The sequence below is a fragment of the Elaeis guineensis genome, chromosome 4 (assembly GCF_000442705.2).
Source record: "Elaeis guineensis isolate ETL-2024a chromosome 4, EG11, whole genome shotgun sequence".
NCBI lineage: Eukaryota > Viridiplantae > Streptophyta > Magnoliopsida > Arecales > Arecaceae > Elaeis > Elaeis guineensis.
In genome coordinates, this window is record NC_025996.2 from 6,988,033 (window position 1) to 7,008,816 (window position 20,784).

General features: G+C 39.9%; 1 pseudogene; it reads right to left on the reverse strand.

Annotated features, from left to right (window-relative positions):
• Positions 1–10,141: 10,141 nt before the first annotated feature.
• On the reverse strand, positions 10,142–12,660 carry LOC140857236 (subtilisin-like protease SBT3.9; annotated as a pseudogene).
• Positions 12,661–20,784: the final 8,124 nt, after the last annotated feature.

Sequence of the window (20,784 nt, forward strand, 5' to 3'; positions counted from 1 at the left end):
TCTTATCTTTACTGTGACTGATCCAAGCACAGAAATCAATGTTCTTCTTCAATTTATGAATTTTTTTAACAAAATATTCTACTCGATATCATATGCAGACAATTATTCTTCATAATCCTAATCAAATATAAAAATCATATAGGAGAAAATTATCCGATAATCAATCCTAATAACAAAATCTAGGACCTCTCTCAAGATTAACCAAAATTAGGATTTGTCTAAGTATCTAGATCCTCCACTGATCCATAAGATTTTAGAGAGAGAAAATTCATGAAGAGAGAGAAAATTTTAGAAAAAAAAGTAGAGAGAGAAAGTGGAGAGAGAATCTTCATATCCTTCAAATAAGATAATCATGATCGAGATTATCAGAGATCATATCAAGATGATTTAATATGAATCAAATGTTATAAATTTCGAATAGGATCGGACTGGGATCAATATACTGCACAAATTTTGGAGCAATCTCAAATCATCATATTTTTATTTCAAATTTATCCTAGGATCTGTGATGCAATCAGAGAGAGAGTAAAAGATCTTAGAGAGATAAAATTCATAAAGAGAGAGAAAAGTTTAGAGAGAGAATTTAGAGAGAAAATCTAGAGAGAGAAATAAGAGAAGGTAGAGAGAGGAGAGAGGAAAGACGAAGAGAAAGGAGAGAGAAGAGAGATAAAAAATTCTTTCTTTCTTTTTTTTTCTATTTTTTTTTCTCTTTCTCTTTTTTTTTCTTTTCTTTTCTTTTTTTTCTTTTCCTTCTTCTTTTCTTTTTTTTCTTTCTTCTTCTTTCTTTTTCCTTTTCTTCCCGCGGCCTCCCTTGGGCTTAAACAGGGGAAGACCGATGAGGGGGCTCCAGCTTGGCTCCGCAAGGGCGACGGCTTCGTCAGAGGTCCGCAGCAAGTGGAGCGGGGTGGAGCAAAGGATGGCCGGGATGAGATTCGGCCGGTGAGAAATCAAGAAGAGATCGAAAAAATAGGGATCACTACTTTTTCTTTTATTTTTCGATCATTGGCCGGTCACCGATGGCCAATACCTTCAGGAAAGAGAGATAAAGAGATGAGGATCCTATCCTAGGATGAGACGCCGCAACCGACGGTCGGTGGCGAAAAAGAGAGGAAAGGGTCCGATCAAAATAGAGCAAAACAGAATTCACCCTTTTCATGATTTTTTCGACAATCCCGAAGGCCGCGAGGGTGCACGAAGCATGGAAAGGAGGGAAGGAAGAGAGGAAGGAGGAGAGGCTCACCTTCGATGCCGGCGAGGCTTTCCGATGAGAAATTGGGACGGCACAGTAAGGATATCCGCAGTACTTTTCCCGACCATCACGTCGATTGACCCGAGATTCTCTGATGAGAGGGAGAGAGGAGGGTTCTCCTCCTTAAATAGAGCCGGAGGGGGCTCTTTCCGACTCCGATTGGGAGCCGGTGAACGAGGAAGAAGACTCCCTTCCCTATTTTTTTTTTGTATGGGTTGTGGGCTGATTCTGGGCTTGATCCAGGTCCAAATGGCCGGGGTGTTACATCATTAGTTGGAAAATAGATGACATGTAAATGCCAAAATCCAATTGCATTTCTCTACCTAACATACTTGCATGCTATGTATTCTTTTATCAAATAGTTGATTTGATAATATTACAATTACTTTCCTTCATTTGTCATTTGGTCTTTAAGATTAAGAGATATATATTGCTGCAAGGCTTTGGAGGTGAGGTCGGTGCTGAACTGAGCTGGAGAGTTGAGAGTTACACCGATGTGAACCACAAGCAAAATCTGCAAAAGAAGTTCCAAAATTATGGGTTGCCCTGTGATTTAGGACCCTCTAATGTTTAAGTCAGCTGGAGCTTTGAGAGAAGATAGTAGAAATGGAAAGTAGAAAGCAAAAAATCAGAGTTTGTGAGTGGAGAAAAGTAAAATGAACTCTAAGTGGAGAGAACTCTGGATCCTCAATAGAAATCTTAGCAGAGTTTTGTCTTTGTGAGTTCAGACTTAACTTGGCTTACCTCCCAGAGAGCATCTTGTCTTTTTTTTATAGGAAAGCTTGCTTAGGTCTTAAGAAAAGATTGTTTAAACCATTAAAGATCTGTTAGACTGTTAGAGATCTATTAGGCTGTTAGACCGTTAGAGATTTGTTAGGTTGTTGGATTGTTGTAACAGAATGGTCAGTTGTACAGAGATCGTGGAATAGCTGTCCATATGGCAAATGAGCTGGAATATAACTGAAAGATAGTTACAGCTGAGCTGGATGACAACTGTCAAATAACGATTCATACTTCTGATGGTATGTCGATAAGAGACTATTGTAGAATAGCTAATATCAGTAATTATCTGAACTGGATATCATACCTTGGGTGTGAATAATCAGATCGATCAACAACTGAAGTAAGATAGGGGAAATCAGAAGATAATCTAGGTGAGTATTTTGCTTACTAGCAGTTCTGGACTAAGCGACTTAACAGATAGTTTTGAAAATTCAGATCGACCACAGGCCAATGTAATCTAAGAGTATTATTAATAATATGATTTGCTGTCATGTGTTCAGATGATGATGAGATCAAATTTATGATAAGGTCGGCTTTCTGATGAGCTCAGCAATCAACCTACTGATGAGATAGGCCTTTAATTTTTTGATAAGGTTGACCTTCTGATTTCTGATGAGTTTGGCCTCCCGATGAACTCCATCTTCTATGAGATCGGCTTTTAATGACCTCGACCTTCTGATGAGATCGGTATTCTTATAAGATAGCCTTATGATGAGCTTCATAGTCAAGCCTTACATTGATATTCTTGTCAATCCAAAAATTTCTGAGTATAAGTCCCGAAGATATCAGCTGAGGTAGTATGACCCTCTACAACAATATAGGTTGTCTTTGATCATATCTGTAAGAAAATATCATAAAAAATTTTATTTTTAAAGAATTTTTTGTATAATATTGACAAAAAAGATATTCAACATCAATCAAAGTTGAACTGTTTCTTTTGTTCTAACAATTACTACTTATTCAAAGCTAATTCACATTTTTTTTAAACCTACATGTGTTCTTTGTTCTATATGTATCTATCTATTATTTTTTTCTTTCTATATTTTAAATTTAATATATATGAATAAAACTTGCTAAAAAATTGCTAGAATGTATACAAACAATTGTAGAGCCATTAAATAAGTATAACATGTAATGTAAAACAAAACATCACCGGTGCTAAGCACGGGTGAATATCTAGTTAATTTCAAAAATTCAAAAAGAAAAATGATGTAGATGGAGTAATACATAACGTCTTTTATTTTTTAAAATATTTATAAAATCTTTAGAACATTGGTAGAAAAGTTAATTTTTTAAAAATATATAACAATAGAGACAACGAGGAATATCATTATAACAGAAAGTTCTACACATGCTATCCTCAACTTCAATCTCCCTAGTTATTTCTTTCATTTATAGAAAAATAAAAACACAAAAACAACAACATTTCGCAACAAATCCTTTCAAACAATTAAAGAAAGAGTCATAAATTTATCCTATTTTATTTTGTTATATTTTAGTTCATTACTTTTACAAATTAATCTTTAATAAATTGAAAAATAATGAATAAAATACAAAAGGTATAAATGAACTTGTAACCTTCAATTGCTAAGTGAAGGGTATAACCACAAATAATAAGATGCATTTCCTTTAAATGCAAATCAATTATCCATGCCAATGTTTTATATGCAAATACCCTAATGACTGCAGTATTTCATCTTGAAGGCCTTATTCTTGCAATGTGAAGCATGAACTCATAAAAGGTATCAGCCTGTTGTTTGGATTAAAAATATCTGTCGGAGTTACCTTAAGGCCTTATATCGATGCTTGCTCTTGATACTATTGTGGTAATATGGTATATCTATTTCTCCAAATACTTTTGCTCCTATCTCAAGCTTCCATCATATTCATAATTGGATTCTAAGTGCTAAATTGCTATATTCCGTGTTACGGTATATCATGGATGCCTAGGATTCATATTCGGGATGTAGATTTGGGGGTGGTTAAGCTATACTATACTAAGAAGAGCTATACTATGCTGATATGAGCTATCATGATATGAGCTGAGCTATCCTGAGCTATGTATTGAGCTAAGCTATCTTAAGCTATGTACTGAAAAAAGCTATCTATGCTGATACAGCTATCCTGATATGAGCAGAACTATTTTGAGCTATATATGAGCTGAGTTATCCTTCCATATTTAGCCATCTACATGCTATGACAGCCATCCATATCATGCAAAAAAGATCAAAAAAATAAATACCCCCACATGGGAGCATATGGAGGCTAAAATCTCTCCACACTCTCAGCTCCTGATTGACAGCCTATGCAATTAATAGGTGGAACTTTATGTACCATGAGATGATACTACTCATCCAACTCAAGAAGATCAAAAAGTCAGACACAATCTTCGAGAATATTCAATGAGGATATTCAAATTTCCACTCAATATAGTGCCAGTAATGGCCTCTTTACTCTACGGGAGTGATTAAGAACTAGATTATCTCGTCTACAATAGCATGTGCAATGGTCTTGCAATCTTGAAATCGTACGATCATACAGCTATTTGATCGGCTGCTTAATAGCATTCTATATAAATAATCAAAGCCTCGAGGATCAATAAGTAATCTCTCTCAGAGAACTCGTTGCTGCTTCTTTATTCTTTAAATCTGACTTGAGCATCGAAGGATCATCGTCGAAATAAAAATCTCAGGTTTGGATTTATTTCACAGATCACTCTAGCACCAGCATCTCTGCACAAGGTTCCACCACCTTCTCTCTGACCTCAATCAAACTAAGTAGCAACAGATAAAGGAAGGCATATCTTTATCATGCCATCCAAGCGAGTCTCATCTCGTCTCACCAATGCCACCACCTCCCGCTAGATGGAGAGCCAGGCTAACACCCAGGTGCAGCCACCGATGATAGAGACTCCTCTGCCAACCCAGTAAGCACTGGTCACGATAGATCAACTCAATCTACTCTTCCAGTAGGTCCACGGTTCCTTCAGCCCAGCGTCGAAACCAGATTGGCCACTAAAAAAAAGGGGAAGAAAAAAGTGAAAGAAAGAAGAAGAGAAGTGGGGAGAAAGGGAGAGAGGTCGACCCTGGATCGCCACCTTTTGCGATGTCAGATCGTCGTGTCCCATGGGCTTGGATCATCAGATCGCCATCTCCCATGAGCTCGGATCGTCGGATCGGTGATCTCCATGCCTCCACCACCTCTGCTTGCTCTCGAGCATCGACATCATCGACCTTAGCACTGACAAGTGCTACTCCATCGTCGAGAGCGTCGACCACCAAGTCAGCTCAGCTGTCGCCATCGGTGATCGGTTGGAGACTGTGGCCTCTTGGCCTACGGTATCGATGTGAGCGTATCCTTCTTCTTGAGCAAGTTTCCCCATGTGTACACCATGCTCCCTGCTCCAATCGCTCCTCCTCTGAGCTTTCCCGATGGCGCTGAGTTCTTCTCGATTGATGGCACCTCCTGTGCATGGATTCGAGCTCCAACTCCCTCCATCGAGCTTTCGACCTCCGTCCGAACTTTTCGACTGCTCCTCCTATAGGTCCTGTCGTGCTTCGAGGTAAAAGCATGCAAATTTGAGATCAAAGCATGCAAATATGAGATCCGAGATAAATTATTCAAATCCGAGGTAAAAGCATGCAGATTCGAGGTAAATCATTCAAATTCGAAATAAAAGCATACAAATTTGAGATAAATCATTCAAATCTAAGATAAAAGTATGCAGATCCGAGGTAAATCATTCAAAGCCAAGGTCAAAACATACAAATCTAAGATAAATTATTCAAATCCAAAGTAAAAGCATGTAGATCCGAGATCAAAGCATGCAAATCTGAGATATGAGGTAATCATTCAAATTCGAGGTCAAAATATGCAAATTCGAGATAAAATATGCAAATTCAAGATCCAAACATGCAGATCCGAGATAAATCATGCAAATCCAGGATGAAAGTATATAGATCCAAGATAAAAATCAGACTAATCCGAAGTAAAAAATAAATCCAAACTGAGGCAAACAACATGAGTCAAGCAAAACCTAAAAGCTCCGAAACAGAGCTCACAACTCTCATGGTAAAAAGTTTTTAGATCTTATTTACTATCTTACATTATTCTTTTTAAACAACAGGTCTTCAAACACTTAAGCTGGAGTGGAGGTCGGTCAAAGGCCATAATGATGATGTGAGATCTATATCACCAGAGAGACGACCTCCAAAAAAACTAGCCTTAAAAGGCCAACATCACCAAATGGCCAACTTAAGCAAAATAGGATAATATCAGTCTAATTATCTATTATTTTAATTAAAAAATCAAAAAATCCAACTAAAGCCAGTCTAGCGAGTGCTCTCATCTTTTTTGTGCAGGTTCGTAACTACAAATCTCAGACGGAGCCCATCGATCTCTATTCGAGCCAGCTTGTCGAGTTTTTCTCTGAGCTGTACTCCTATGGAAGACAACCTCCGAAATCTCCTTAGTTCGTCAAGTTATCTCCAGATTCTTCAGTCTGTCGTTCTCTATTTGGGCTAGCTCATCGAGTTTTTCTTTGAGCTATACTTCTGTGGAGGACAATCTACAGGACCTCCGTAGTTCATCGAGTTATCTTCAGGTCCTTCAGCTCGTCGATCTCTATCCAGACCAGCTCATCGAGTTTTTTTTTCGAGCCATACTCCTGCGAAGGATAATCTATGGGACTTTCGCAGCCCGTCGAGTTATCTTCGAGTTCTTCAACCCATCGATCTCTATCTAGACCAGCTCGTCGAGTTTTTTTTAGAGCCATAGTCCTGTGGAGGACAATCTACGGACCTCTACAGCCCATCGATCTTTATCCGGACCAGCTAGTCGAGTTTTCCTTCGAGCCGTACTCCTATGGAGGACAACCTACGAAACCTCCACAGTTCGTCGAGTTATCTTCAGATTCTTCAGTTTGTCGATCTCCATCCGGACAAGCTCATCGAGTTTTTCTCTGAGTCGTACTTTGCGAAGGATAACCTACGGGACTTTTACAGCCCATCGAGTTATCTCTAGATCCTTCAGCCCATCGATCACTTTTCGGATCAGCTCGTCGAGTTTCTTTCTGAGCCATACTTTATGGAGAAAATCTATGGGACCTCCGCAGCCCATCGATCTCTATCCGGACCAGTTCATCGAGTTTTTCTCTGAACCGTACTCCTGCAGAGGATAACTTACGGGACCTCCGCACCCATCGACTTATCTCTAGCTCTTTTAGCCCATCGATCTCTATTCGGACCAGCTCATCGAGTTTTCCTCCAAGCCGTACTCCTACGGATGACAACCTATGGAACCTCTACAGTCCGTCGAGTTATCTCTAGATTCTTCAGTCCATTGATCCATTTGAGCATGGTATTCTCAAATGGATGCCTACTTCAATGAAAAAGATTTTCAAAGAAGTCCAAGTGAACCAACCCTTTATGTGAAGAAGCAAGGTAATGGCATTCTCATTGTCTCTCTTTATGTTGATGATTTGATCATTATCGATAATAATGAGAATATGATTTTAGCTTTCAAAAGTGATATGATGAGAAGATATGAAATGAATGATATGGGTTTGCTCCATTACATTTTGAGAATTGAAATCAAGATAAGAGAAGATGTCATTTTTATTTGTCAAAAGAAGTATGTAGAAAGTATTCTCAAGAAGTTCAAAATGAAGAATTGCAATGTTGTGGCAACACCTTTGTGGTAAATGAGAAGTTCATGAAAGAAGATGAAAGTGGTGAAGTCAATGTACCACTATATAGAAGCATTGTTGGAAGCTTATTGTATCTCACAACTACAAGATCGGACATAATGTTTGCATCAAGTTTACTTTCTAGATTCATGCAAAATCAAGCAAGTTTATTTTGGGGTGGCAAAAAGAGTCTTGAGATACATCAAAAGTACTAAAAATTATGACATCATGTATGAAAGGAGCATAAATGATCATGTGAAGTTATTTGAATTTTGTGATAGTGATTGGGCCGGAAGCATTGATGATATGAAGAGCACATTGGGCTATGTATTTTTTTTGAATCTGGTGTCATATCTTGGGCATCAAAGAAGCAAGACATTATAGCATTGTCATCTGCAGAAGCTGAATATATTTCAACTACCTTGATGGTACAATAAATAATTTGATTGAGAAGAATACTAGAAGATGTGAGTAAGAAGCAAGAAGAAGCCACTACACTACTTTGTGACAACAAGTCTACCATCTCTATGATAAAAAATCCTATCTATCATAGTTGCACCAAGCACATCAAAATCAAGTACCATTTTATAAGAGATATGGTAGAAGAAAAAGAAGTTGAAGTGAAGTATGTGAGAACTCAAATCAAGGGCGAATATTTTCACCAAGACATTACCTAAAGAGAAATTCAACTATTTTAGAGACCTTGTAGGCATTCAAGAACAATCATTAAAGGGGAGTGTTAAAATATAATGTTTGTTCTTTTTAATTTCTAATTATATAAGTTTTTGGTTTAGTTATATGTTGGGTTCATGTATGAGCTCATATATGTTGGACTCATGTTGTTATAGTGGTTTATGTATTGATGTATGAATTTTTATAGGATGTGATTGCCTCACACATAAGATGCTTATATATTAAGAAACAAAAAGAAAGAATTCTATATCTATATTTTTTTTCAATTTCTCATCTCATTCTCCACTTCAATTCCTCCCAAATCTCATCAAATTGATAAACAAAACCAACAAATCCTTGAACATTGTTGTTAAACATTTACCAACTTTCAGTTTTGCATGCTGAATCATTCCGTCTCGATGCTGCCTAAGTATGCTTGCATTTGAAAACTTCAAGCAAATTACACCATCAGGGTTGCCAGGCGACACAGGTCATTATGATAGGCAATAATTAGGTTTCATCAAGCCAAATACCTTGAGCACTTCGGGAAATGTTATACTTGGCCCTCTGGATGAGAAAGCGGCGACCTTTGGCGCAACAACATTCCGACGATGGTGGATTGATTGGAGCAATCTTCACCCACGGGGTCCATTTTTGCTATCCGGCAAATCAATTGTTGGTGCGAAAGGTCAGTTTCCCATTTTGACGTTCAGATAGTTTCTCATGAAAATGGGCTGGGAGGAACCACGCACCTCTTAGTGCTATCCATACATCGTACATCCGGAATGCCATTTCGTGTCTACGGCAGCACCCGGGAATCCGTTCGATTCCGCGAAAAAATCTAGAAGATTGTGGTGTACAGGGCGAGAATTGCACCCTTGGCCCCACCTCCCGTCACGCTCGCCAACGACGGCGCGAAAGTGGACAGCGAGGTAGGATCGTAGCACAGCACGGTCCTCCCGGCGACCACACTAGCATTTATAGCATCAGCTGCACAGCTGCAAATTAATACATACATATACCCCTACTCAGTACGAGATAAATAATAAATAAATAAATAAATAATATGTCAATGCGGAGGACCAGATAGGTCATTCCATTCCTTTACCCTGACCCCAAACTAGTTCTGTAAAATTGTCATCTTTCTTCGCTGCATGGTACCTGGATTGTCCCTGCCAAGATACAGAGGTACATGATTTTTATTTTTTTTTAAATGATGCATTAAGAAATATTATGCTTACGGCAATGGGACTGCAGTTATCGTCTTACCATCAATTTCTAATTATTTTCGAGTGTGACGACCGTAGGATAAAACGGTCGATCATGCTTGCAGCCATAGAGATGAGTTCTCCACGGTCTGAAAGTAGGGCCGTCGTTTCCGCTGACCAAAACAACGATTACCCTTTGACGACGACGTGTAAAATTTCGGACTAATAGAATATATACATACAATAATAATATAAAAATTATATAAAATAATAAAATAGTATAATTATTTTTATAATTTTTTTTTTAGTTTTTGATATCATTCACCACGTCATACATTTATAACAATCATCTATTTATAGATATAAGAAATAATTTTTTAAATCTCTTAATAAATTTATTTTTAAATTTTTAATATAATTTTTGAATTGTTTATATGATTTTGATTTTTATCACTTCAATTAAATTTACAAAATAATTTTTAATATTTTTAATATTTTAATATTTATTTTTTCAACACAGACGTTCTGTGGGCCCACCCAGCCATAAAGAAAGGACATCCACACGATCATGGATGGCGTCATCTATTGCCGCAAGGTGGGGGCATCGCCACAGCTCGGTGGAGTGCCCCAGCCGAGCACGAGGAGCTCCTCCTCGCGCTCCCCCAGCTGCCAGGCTGTGGAAGCTCACGTTCTCTACAATAACAGCAGCTGCAGTGGAGGCGGTATGTGGTCCATGGCTGTTTAGGTCTCGTGGAGACATGTATTCTCCTTTGAGCTGCTCCGCATCGACTCCTTAGTTATACCATCGGGCTCTGATTAACTTCTTGTTGCAGTGTTTGCATCGAATAATTGTCCCACCTGACATTTGCCTTTCCATCTGAATGGCACCAGACCAAAATCGTGGTTATCGTGGAATGGACATCGGGGTATCGAGCTCAAAGTCCATACCGAATACAATCAAGAGAGCCTACTACTTATAGTGCGAGTTTCCCTCTCCACGTGAGGCGTCTTTGCGAGGCAAAGCCGTGAGGGCGGATGCTGACCGGTCAGAGGCCGGACCCGCTCCAAAGCGACAATACCTCACGATTGGGTGGAAGAGATGGTTCCGTACTGGTGAGCAGTAGATCTCAATATTGGCGCGTCTGTGGAATCCATCCCTACCTGCAGCATACGCTCTCTTGCTGGGACTGTTGTGGATGGCATCGGGGCATCGAGCCGAAAGTCCCATACCGAATACAATCAAGAGAGCCTACTGCTTAGTAGTGCGAGTTCTCCTCTCCACGTGAGGCGTCTTTTGCGAAGAGACCTGACTGATCAGAATCGATGACTCCAATAATGACATTTTCACCATAATTAGCTTTATGAAGTAATTCTGTGGCCGTAGATCGGTAGTAATTTAGGTCAAAAAATCCCAGCTTTTAGTTGTGTGAACACGATGCTTACGGTTTGGCGTCACACTGAGTACTCCAGGAAAATCTACATGAATTAAAATTTATTAATAAATTCCCTGATAACATTATAACTTAAAAATTGTATTCACACCGATGCCCGGATTTCTGCTCAAGGACAGGTATAGAGCATACAGAACCTGAGATTTTATTTGCTTGAGATTCTGTGAGCCAAGCTGCGAAGCCTGAAAATCCATGCTTATAACTGTAGACAATTGAATTTAGAGCTTTCTCCTTGCTGAAGCACCAAAAATGGATTAAATCAGTAATTTTTTAATTCAAAGGTTTCGATGAAAGAAAGCGAAATAACAATGAAATTGGGATAGCACGCAGAGCCGACGGAAATAAGAAGAGCAAGCTAGGCCATGCTCAAGCCCAGCATGTATTAATTGCAATTTGGAATCAACTCGTTCAATTTCCAGCACAACTCAGGCTGCTCGTGAAAGGCTGATCCAAGGAAGTTATGAAGAGGATGCACCTGAAGTCCTCCAAGGTGTTCTTATATATATTTCGGGTTGATTCCAGAGAACAGTCTTAATCTTACTGCTAAGACAGTTTTTCCTATGTAAGAAATACAATTAAATAAAAATAAAAAATTGATTCATACATCATAATTAAAATAATATATAAATTATTTTATTCATGTATTTATTTTATTTTTGCGTTGATCAAACTGAACGTATATGAATGACCTGGGCAAAACCCGTTCTCGGCTCACTTACTAACGACTAAGCCTTTGTCGGCCCAAATTACGTGGGCTGCTCGCAAACGACTAGGTCATTCGACAGCACCAAGAAAAGGGTTCACTTGCCTTCCAAGAAGTGAAGTGAGCATGTCGTGGTGTGATGCAGTAACCAAGTTTGGATCTTCATGCTTCTGTCCCATGTACACTATGTACAGCTGAAATCCAAAAGAAGGGAGCGTTGGAGAATAAATTCTCTAACCTTCGTGTTTAGCAACAGGAATGAAAGCATCAACCTTTCTTGATTCCTCTGCACCAAATGACATCATTTGGAAGTAAGGCAGAATAAAGAATACAACAAGGAGTAGCGAGGAATGTGGAAGCTGGGATCCCATCTTTGGCTATGCAGTAGATTGGGTCACCTTGGGAAGTCCTATTTATCCTCAAATGTCAACCGGCAGCTGAAACATAAACAATTAATTTTTGTGCATTCCCCCTGATAAGAAGTGCTAAGATGATGATGATCCATAGTCTCATCAACTCTCAGCCACCACCCGAATTGTTCTTTCTATTAGTGGACTACTGGGCCAGCTCCGTTGTTCTTTACAGTGCGGTCCACGAACAACTTGTTTCAGAGGCTGGTGGAAGGCTTCTATCAGGGACAAGATGACTGCTTGTGTCAATCTCTTCGCTTTGCTAGATTTTAGTGAGAACGTGGTCTGCTACCTTTTGCCCTGCCAACGATCCTTACAGCCTACCCTCAAGGGATGAGAGTCTTATGGTGCTAAATTTTTGAATATTTTATTGTCTGATTTTTTTTTCAATATATTTTTTTTGATTGACCAGAAAAAAAAATTTTTTGGAGAAAAAAAACACTCGTGTTTCATGGCAAAGACCCTTGTTACAGTGGTTTCTCTGTCCAAAGATTCCATGGTTGTGGTCCCGGGATGGCGAGGGGAGGGGCTTATAAGGCACGGCCAGGGAAAACATCAGGGCTTCTTGGGGCACTAGAGGAAGATGCGCTGGTGCTTCTGCGGTGCACAATTAAATAACGCCAATCTTGTTCGTGAAAGTCTATTTTTGTTGTCTTTTTCTTGAAGGTTCTGCCTTTGTTGTCAACGAGGGACGAGGGCATGACCAATTGTTATTTTCTCTACTGCCTCAGCCTTCAGAGCCATAAAATTTTCTTACCCAAAAAAAAAAAAAAAAAAATATATATATATATATATATATATATATATTTGCAGGATGATATAAAAGGATCCTAACATGTGCAATTTTATCTGTTCAATAATTCAAGTTACAAAGTATCTAATACAATGAAGGAGCGTACATATTCCAGATACGAATTGGTTTCTATAATTTATACAATTTTTTCAGGTATTTCATTTGTCATTCTAGACTACATGGGCAGATTTTGCTTAATTTCATCCCCATCATACTTGAAGCTACTTTAGGAGAAGTTCAAGTTGTATCTTTTGTGCAAAAAAGTAATTGATCTTCTCTTGTGGCATGAAACATTGAATCTCATTTTACACATTTTTTTAAAGCACTCCGATCTCTCCCTTCTATCCAGTAGTACATATTACAAAATGGATATCATGCTTTGAAAGGTATGCAAAGCATGATCCAACGGTTTATATCGTGAAAGAAGATCAATCATTCTGCACGAAAGATATAATCTTTATTCATTTAGGAGTCTCTTTCCAACTTCAATACATGTTGCCAATGATGGCCAGGTGAGCTCAACCCATGTTATTATTCTGTGCTTCATGTTGAAGAACCATCTTTTCCTACATGGACCTGAAGAAACCTATGATGGATCCCTTCTCTGTGAGAGTCCATGGCGATCCGGACTCTCTAGGGACAGTAACCATCAAGCCCTGGATCTAAGCTCGATCCTAAATGCTGGTGTCCCCTTTCTAGGGAAGGGGGCACGCGTATGTCTTGGGCGGCATGCAAAACTTGAGAGAGAGATGTGGGAGAAAAGCTTCTTTTGATTCACTTCCTTTAGGGTTTACAATATACAAGTATATATATATATATATATATATATATATATATATATATATATATATATATATATATATATATATATATATATATATATATATATATATATATATCTATTATATGGACCAAAATCCTAGCACAAAAATTTTCTAGGCTAACCCAATCCATGAAAGTACTCACCGAGCCCATGTACACCTATGTCTCATATGCTCTCATAGTTAGCCCTCTTAAGACCTCTCAAAACAGGCTTTAAGATCCCTAGGATCAAATCTGATCCGAAACACAAACAGAAAATCCGTCTTCACTGTCAGTTCATATTTGAGTCGGCTCAGATTGAAACTGAGTCAACTCATCTGGGACTGAGTCGACTCAGACTGATCCTGAGTCAATTCACCTGCGTACCATACCATAGTTTATCCAAGATCCTACTTTCTGTTCTCTGAGACATAGTCAACCCAAACTAAGACTTAGTCGATCTAGTCTCAGTTTGAGTTGACTAACCTGCGAAAACTGCTTCTTCTCTCACAGCTTCATCCTTGGCTCTGATTTCTTACTCCACTTTGCATCCCCAAATCTCTGAAGCACCAACCAAGCCCCTCAAGATCCTCATCATCTGAATCTCAAGTCTGTGGAGAGCTACACACTGTCTCCATCCTAAGACCACTCCTGTCCTAGTCTCTCGGAGCTAACATCCTGACTCCTTCTGTGGCCTCTCAAGATTTGGAAGCACCACGCCAACTCCTACAATCTTCACCTTAGTGCCTCCAAGCTTTGGCAAACCTGGCAATATCCTCATGCACGATCCTGCTGTCGCTCTATATCCAAACAGCCTCTTGTATAAACATCCTTGCCACCGCCAATCTTCTTCAGCTTCGAGTGCCCTTGGAGGCCTTTGGGATAACCGTCTCCACAGTTGAAGACTTTTGCTTGCTTCTTGACACCACCTTAGAGTTTATTGTAGTCTCCTTTCTGTTAGGTAGCTACATCACTTATCTTGGACTTTCTTAGAGAGACAGCAACATTCCTATACCGGCACTCACTGCAACTAATACTCCATCTGACATGGTCTCTTCAGAGCCACGCCTCTCCACCTACACACTCTGCTCCACCTGACGTTGGTGCTGGGATATCACTCCTCCCCTTGCACCCCTCCACTCTGAACTCATGCCAAAATCTTTTCCATCTGTGAAGCCATCTCTGTCTGGTACTCCACCTGAATTCAAAGTCCACTTAATGTCGTAGAAGAACCCAAGTGCACTGCTAGACCTGCCACTGCATCTCGATCAGCGTCGCTGTCCTTTCGAACCCTCCACACTCTGCAAATCCCTCCGAAGTCATTTCAGACTATCTGCACCCCGTAGGCTCCTTTGAAACCATCAAGAGCTCATCCAACTCTTCTAAACCAACAACTGAAACCTAAAATCTGAGTCTTTCCCTTCTACACCTACACCAACTGTTGCTTTAGCTTCTCCTGAAAGAACTACAGCTCAAATCCTGTTGGGCTCAGATCCATCTATCTCATTCGAGGCTTGTCTCAGCCTCCTCATAGGTATTCGGATCTTCTCTTGCTGCAAACAACCTATCTAACACTATCTCTGCAGAGCACGGCTCTATGATATCCGTACTTTTCGTATAGAATCATATTGTGCATCACCACCACTAGTGCTAGAATCTGGCTCCATCCCTTCAACCCTTAGCTTTAAACCTATACCAAAGCATCCTCTACCTGAATAATGACTCCTCCTAGTGTCTCTATAGAAAATAGACTCTAAACTGAGGTTAGCTCATCAATAAACCCTTGTTGAGCCTCCTGCTGATTCTCCACCATCGTTGCTGTCATTTTAAACCCTCTGCACTCTATGGATCTCTTTGAAACTTTCAAGAGGAACTCACCATCCTTTGAACTAGAAGCGACACTTCGAAAATCAAATCCTTGCTTTCTCTTTTCACCCTCAAGGCTCCTGACCAGTCAAATCGCTGAATGTACCCCAACTACTTCCCCAGTCTTTCCACATCCGAAGGCTGAATAGTTGCTTCTTCAGCCCCACCTTGATAACAATCTCTTGGGTGATCTCTCCTTCAACATGCCAAACCTGCCTCTTGCTGCCCATCTTCCTCAGAGAATTTCATCGCCTAACTGTCATATCCTACGACCTTTCTTCCTCCAAGATTGGATCCAACTGAAGTTGGACTAAAAAATCTACAACACAAACCTTCCATCTTGAAAAATGTCCCTTTCGATCAAGTCTCTCAACCTCTGCCTTCAACCCGTTGATTCTGGTTAGCCAAACCACAACAAAAAATAAGATAGATCTGAGGCATACCGTAGAATAGATCTGCAGATTTCTTATTCATCCCATGTCTCTGATACCATGTTGAAGGACTGCCTTTTTTCACGTGGATCTGAGAAAACTTGCAATGATCCCTTCTTTGTAAGAGTCCATGGCGATCCGGACTCTTTGGGGATAGCAACCATCAAGCCCTGGATCTGTGCTTAATCCTAGATACCGGATGCCCCCTTCTAGGGAAGGGGCTGTGCGTGATGCCTTGGGCAGCATGCAAAATCAGAGAGAGATGTGGGAGAAAAGCTTCCTTTGATTCACTTCCTTTAAAGTTTTCAATATACAAGTATATATACCTATTACATAGACCAAAGCCCTAGCGCAAAAACTTCCTAGGCTAACCCAATCCTTGAAAGCACTCACCGAGCCCATGTACAATCATGTCTCACATGCTCTTATAGTTAGCCTCTTTAAGATCTCTCAAACCAAGCCTTACGATCTCTAGGATCAAATCCGATCCTAGACATAAATAAAAAATCCATCTTCACTATCAGCCTGCGCTTGAGTCGGCTCAGACTAGGACTGAGTCGACTCATCTGGGACTGAGTCGACTCATACTGGCTTTGAGTCGACTCACCTGCGTGTCGTGCCACAGTTTATCTGAGTTCCTGCTTTCTATTTTCTAAGATCAGATTCGATCGACTCACCTGCGACTTAATCGACCTAGTCTCAGTCTGAGTCGACTAACTTGCTAAAACTACTTCTCCTGCAGCTTTATCCCTAGCTCTAGTTTCTTGCTCCACCTTGTATCTCCAGGTCTCCGGAGCACCAATCAAGTCCCTCAAGATCCTCATCACCCGGACCTCAAATCCGTGGAGAGCTATACATTGCCTCCATCCTAGGATCACTCCTGTCCTAGTCTTCCGAAGCCAACACCTTGACTCCTCCTATGACTTCCCAAGACTTGAGAGCATGACACCAACTCCTACACTTCAAGGCAAATATGATGCCACCAACGATAGAGGTTATCATGGGGAGGACCACCAAGTCTGTCCCCTACATTCCTCAAAGCACACCCTATCTTACATATTTTGATGGAGAACCAAATGAGCTTTTTTCCATTTCAGGATTTGCTAGTTTTATCCATATCATATATAGGATTTGCTTTAATTTGCTTTGATTTAAATGAGAAGAGCCTAATATTGCTGTGCTGATGGTTAACATCTTGGCAGCAATGGATCCGTAGATCTTGGAAAGAAGTGCTTCTTGGAGCAAATCTGTAAACAGGTACTCACATATTCTACTTGAATAAAGTCATGATGTCAATAGAGGGGCAGCTGACGTATCTCCATATATGATAATTGACACCTTCAATAACAAGAATCTCATTTTCAGGATTAAGACGGCCTTTTTGGCATCATTGTAGATGGAAGGCCCAGACAACAATTCCTTTAGGGACCATACTGGAGAAAAGATATTGTCATCACCCTTTCGTTCAATTGCTATCTTTACACCACTAGCTTTATTCCATGCATGGGGACCTCATTGTTTAATCATATTTCTTTCTCTACAACATATCTGTGGACCAAATCTTGCCAAATTTGTAGATAAGGAGACCTGAAGAAAGAGCTCCCAAATTTAGACAACGACCTTAATTTCTTTTTCTTTTCTCGAGCAAAGCAACTGAATGTTTTATATCAACCTTTATGGTACTATCACGGTTGATCGTCAACCATATATCTGAGGCAAGAATAACAAAAGGCCAAGGAATGGATGAGAATAAAATCAAAATCTGGTTTTGCAAGGATTGAGTAATGGTCTTGCAGAAACGTAGACAAGAGGATGTCTAATGTGCATGCTTTTGGCCAACAACTATTAGCTTAGTTATTTGGCACCTTTCACAAGTTCTTGGAGGAGATTAGGATTCAAATGCTAATAAACTCCATATTAAGAGTGATTCCAGCCTACTGGATGTCAGTTGCTCCAATGCTTGCTGATGTTATCAAAAAAATTGATAATATTTGCAGGAATTTTCTTTGGAACGGAGATGACCAACAATCCAACTTTAAGATGTTGGCAAAATGGTCTCTGATCTGTCACCCCAAAGCTTTGGATGACCTAGGAATCATTAACCTCAAAACATTCAATCAAGCTCTACTTAGCAAATGGTGGGATAATCTTTATGCGGTAGATGAAAAACCTTGGAAGTCAATGGTTAAACACCTCTACTATCTAAGAGGTATATTCATTGCTTCATCATCTTACCTCAGACGTAAAGCATCAACCTTCTGGAGATCTGTTATGAATGTTTGGAATATTATGAATTCAGTTACCTCTACCTTAGTTGGAAACGGACGTCTTACATTATTTTGGGAAGATACTTGGATCACTGATCCTTGTCTCAAAATCACTTTTCCCACTTTATATTGGCTAGCAATAGATAAAAATTGCTCTGTTGCTGCCTTCATAAACTAGCACCAGTGATCTCAGAACTTCAGATGCCCACTACCTTAAGCAGGCCAATCTAACCTTCAGATGTTGTCTCAAATTCTGAGAAGTGTCGAACTGACCAATGAGGAAGATAAGAGGCTCTAGAAATGGTTCCTAAACCATTCTTTCTCGGTCTTAGCATGTTGTAAGTTCTTGATTTATGGTGGCGTGATGCTTAGAAAAATCATATGGAAGCTTTCAGTCCTGGAGAAATGTAAAGTATTTAGCTGGTTATGCTACAATAGGAAGATTCTCACCACTGATGTTCTGGAAAAAAAAAGGGTTCAACGAATCTAGTCGATGTTCCTTATGTTACAACGATACAGAGTCAATTGACCACTTATTGCTTCGCTGCACTTACTCTATGCAAGTGTTGGAATGACTATTACATAAATGGCAGATTTTGGACCTACCACAAGACATAGAAAACCTCTGGCATGGATGGAGACATAAACACAAGAAAATTGCTAATCCCAAAGCCTTGGATGTAATCATATAAGTGATGCTGTGGACTTTGTGGAAAGAAAGAAACAAAAGGTTATTCCATTCCGAGGCTGGAAGCCATCAAGAGGTTGTTCGGATAATCATTTTACTCACGAGGGACTGGACAAATTGCTCATAAGGAGATGAACTCCGTTCTTCCCTCTCGCAACTTCTCCCTAACCAGCGACTGTCTTAGCAGATTTCTCAAACTCATTCATTCCCAGGTCCGCGGCATGGGAAACTACCACCGCACAGGTTTTAAAGTGGGCTTGAAAGTTTTGTTCCTCTGAAGACACCAGCTACCTTCTCTTCACACTACAAAAAAACAGTAAATTACCGACTTTTTTTTGCCGATGCTTTTTAAAAGCGTCGGCAGGTCAGCAACCTGCCGACGCTTTCCAAAAGCGTCGGTTTTTAACGACGCTTAAAAGCGTCGTAAAATTTGAGCACTGTCAACACCGACGCTTTTAGCAAAAGCGTCGTGAAATAAAAACAATACCGACGCTTTTTTACGTCATTATTTAACGACGCTAAAAAGCGTCGTTAGGTTCCTTTATACCCCCGCGCGTGCCCTAATCTATCTACTGCCGCCCTTCAGTTTCCACCCATTCCTCTCCGCCGACCCCGGCCCATCTCCGCCGCCGGCACCGCACCCACCGTCCACGCGCACACACCGTCCACGCCTCACCACCGTCTGCCGCTCCCTTCTGCTGCCGCGTCCGTCGACGCCCACCTGCGCGGTCCAAGCCATCTTCCCCTCCCCACCGGCCCTCCTCTCCTCCCCCCTCCCGGCGGCCATCTTCGCAGGCACAAAAGTAAGATATGTTATTGATAATTATTTTTTTCGACGTAAGTTCAATTTTTTTCTGTGCGATGGGCAGTGGCAGTGGTCTTATGATGTTTGTTGCCAGCGATTGTCTTGTTTTGATTCATATCATCTGTTGTGTTCAAGCATTTATGGGTTGGTGAAATGGTGTAGAAGTTTTCGATCTCATCTACAGAAATCCATTTGCCTTCTGTTATTATTATTCTTGGGAGTTGTTTGTTTGTGCAATGGGTTGGGAGAGTGGTTATTTTATGATGTTTGGTGCAAGCGATTGTTTGTCAGAAACAATTTACATCCGTGATCCCCGGACTCGATGCAATATGTGGCGGATGGAGGAATTCTTGGTTTGTACCCAAAAAAAAGAAAAAAAAAAAGCCTTGCGGGTTGACCATCCAAAGTGGTGCCTTTCTTCTCAAACCACATGCCATCTTGAAAACAATACCTAAAGACGAGTGAGGCACACGAGGAGTTAGTTGCTGGATTTTGAATCTATGAGTATGTTCCCATTTCCATGTGGTTATAAATTGCATATATTAGAGTTGCTAATAATTTGTGATGTAGAAATAGAATGGAATAATGATATGTTTTTGTCAACCAATCAATAAGCCTTAATTTTTCTTGAATAAATTAAGTCTCTTTTTTTGATGCTCTGGTACCTTAATTATCGGGCAGTAATTCATGTTTTAATCTTTATCTAGTGGTAGAATTGTGAGATTTTAATCTCCCTTGCATCAAAAAAAAATAATTCTAAGCCAAAAAAAAAAAATGAAGAGAGCTACGCAATTGGAAGATAATAGAAGCATGGAGGCAGGACACTTTGTCAAACATAACAAGTTATTCCTTTTTTTTTTTTCTTTGGAGATTGACCAAGGAAACTCTTCTTTGATCGGTTGGGATATTTTTTTCTCTTTTTTCATCTTATACGGCCAAGATTCTTATAAGATGCGTGGTTCCATTTCTCG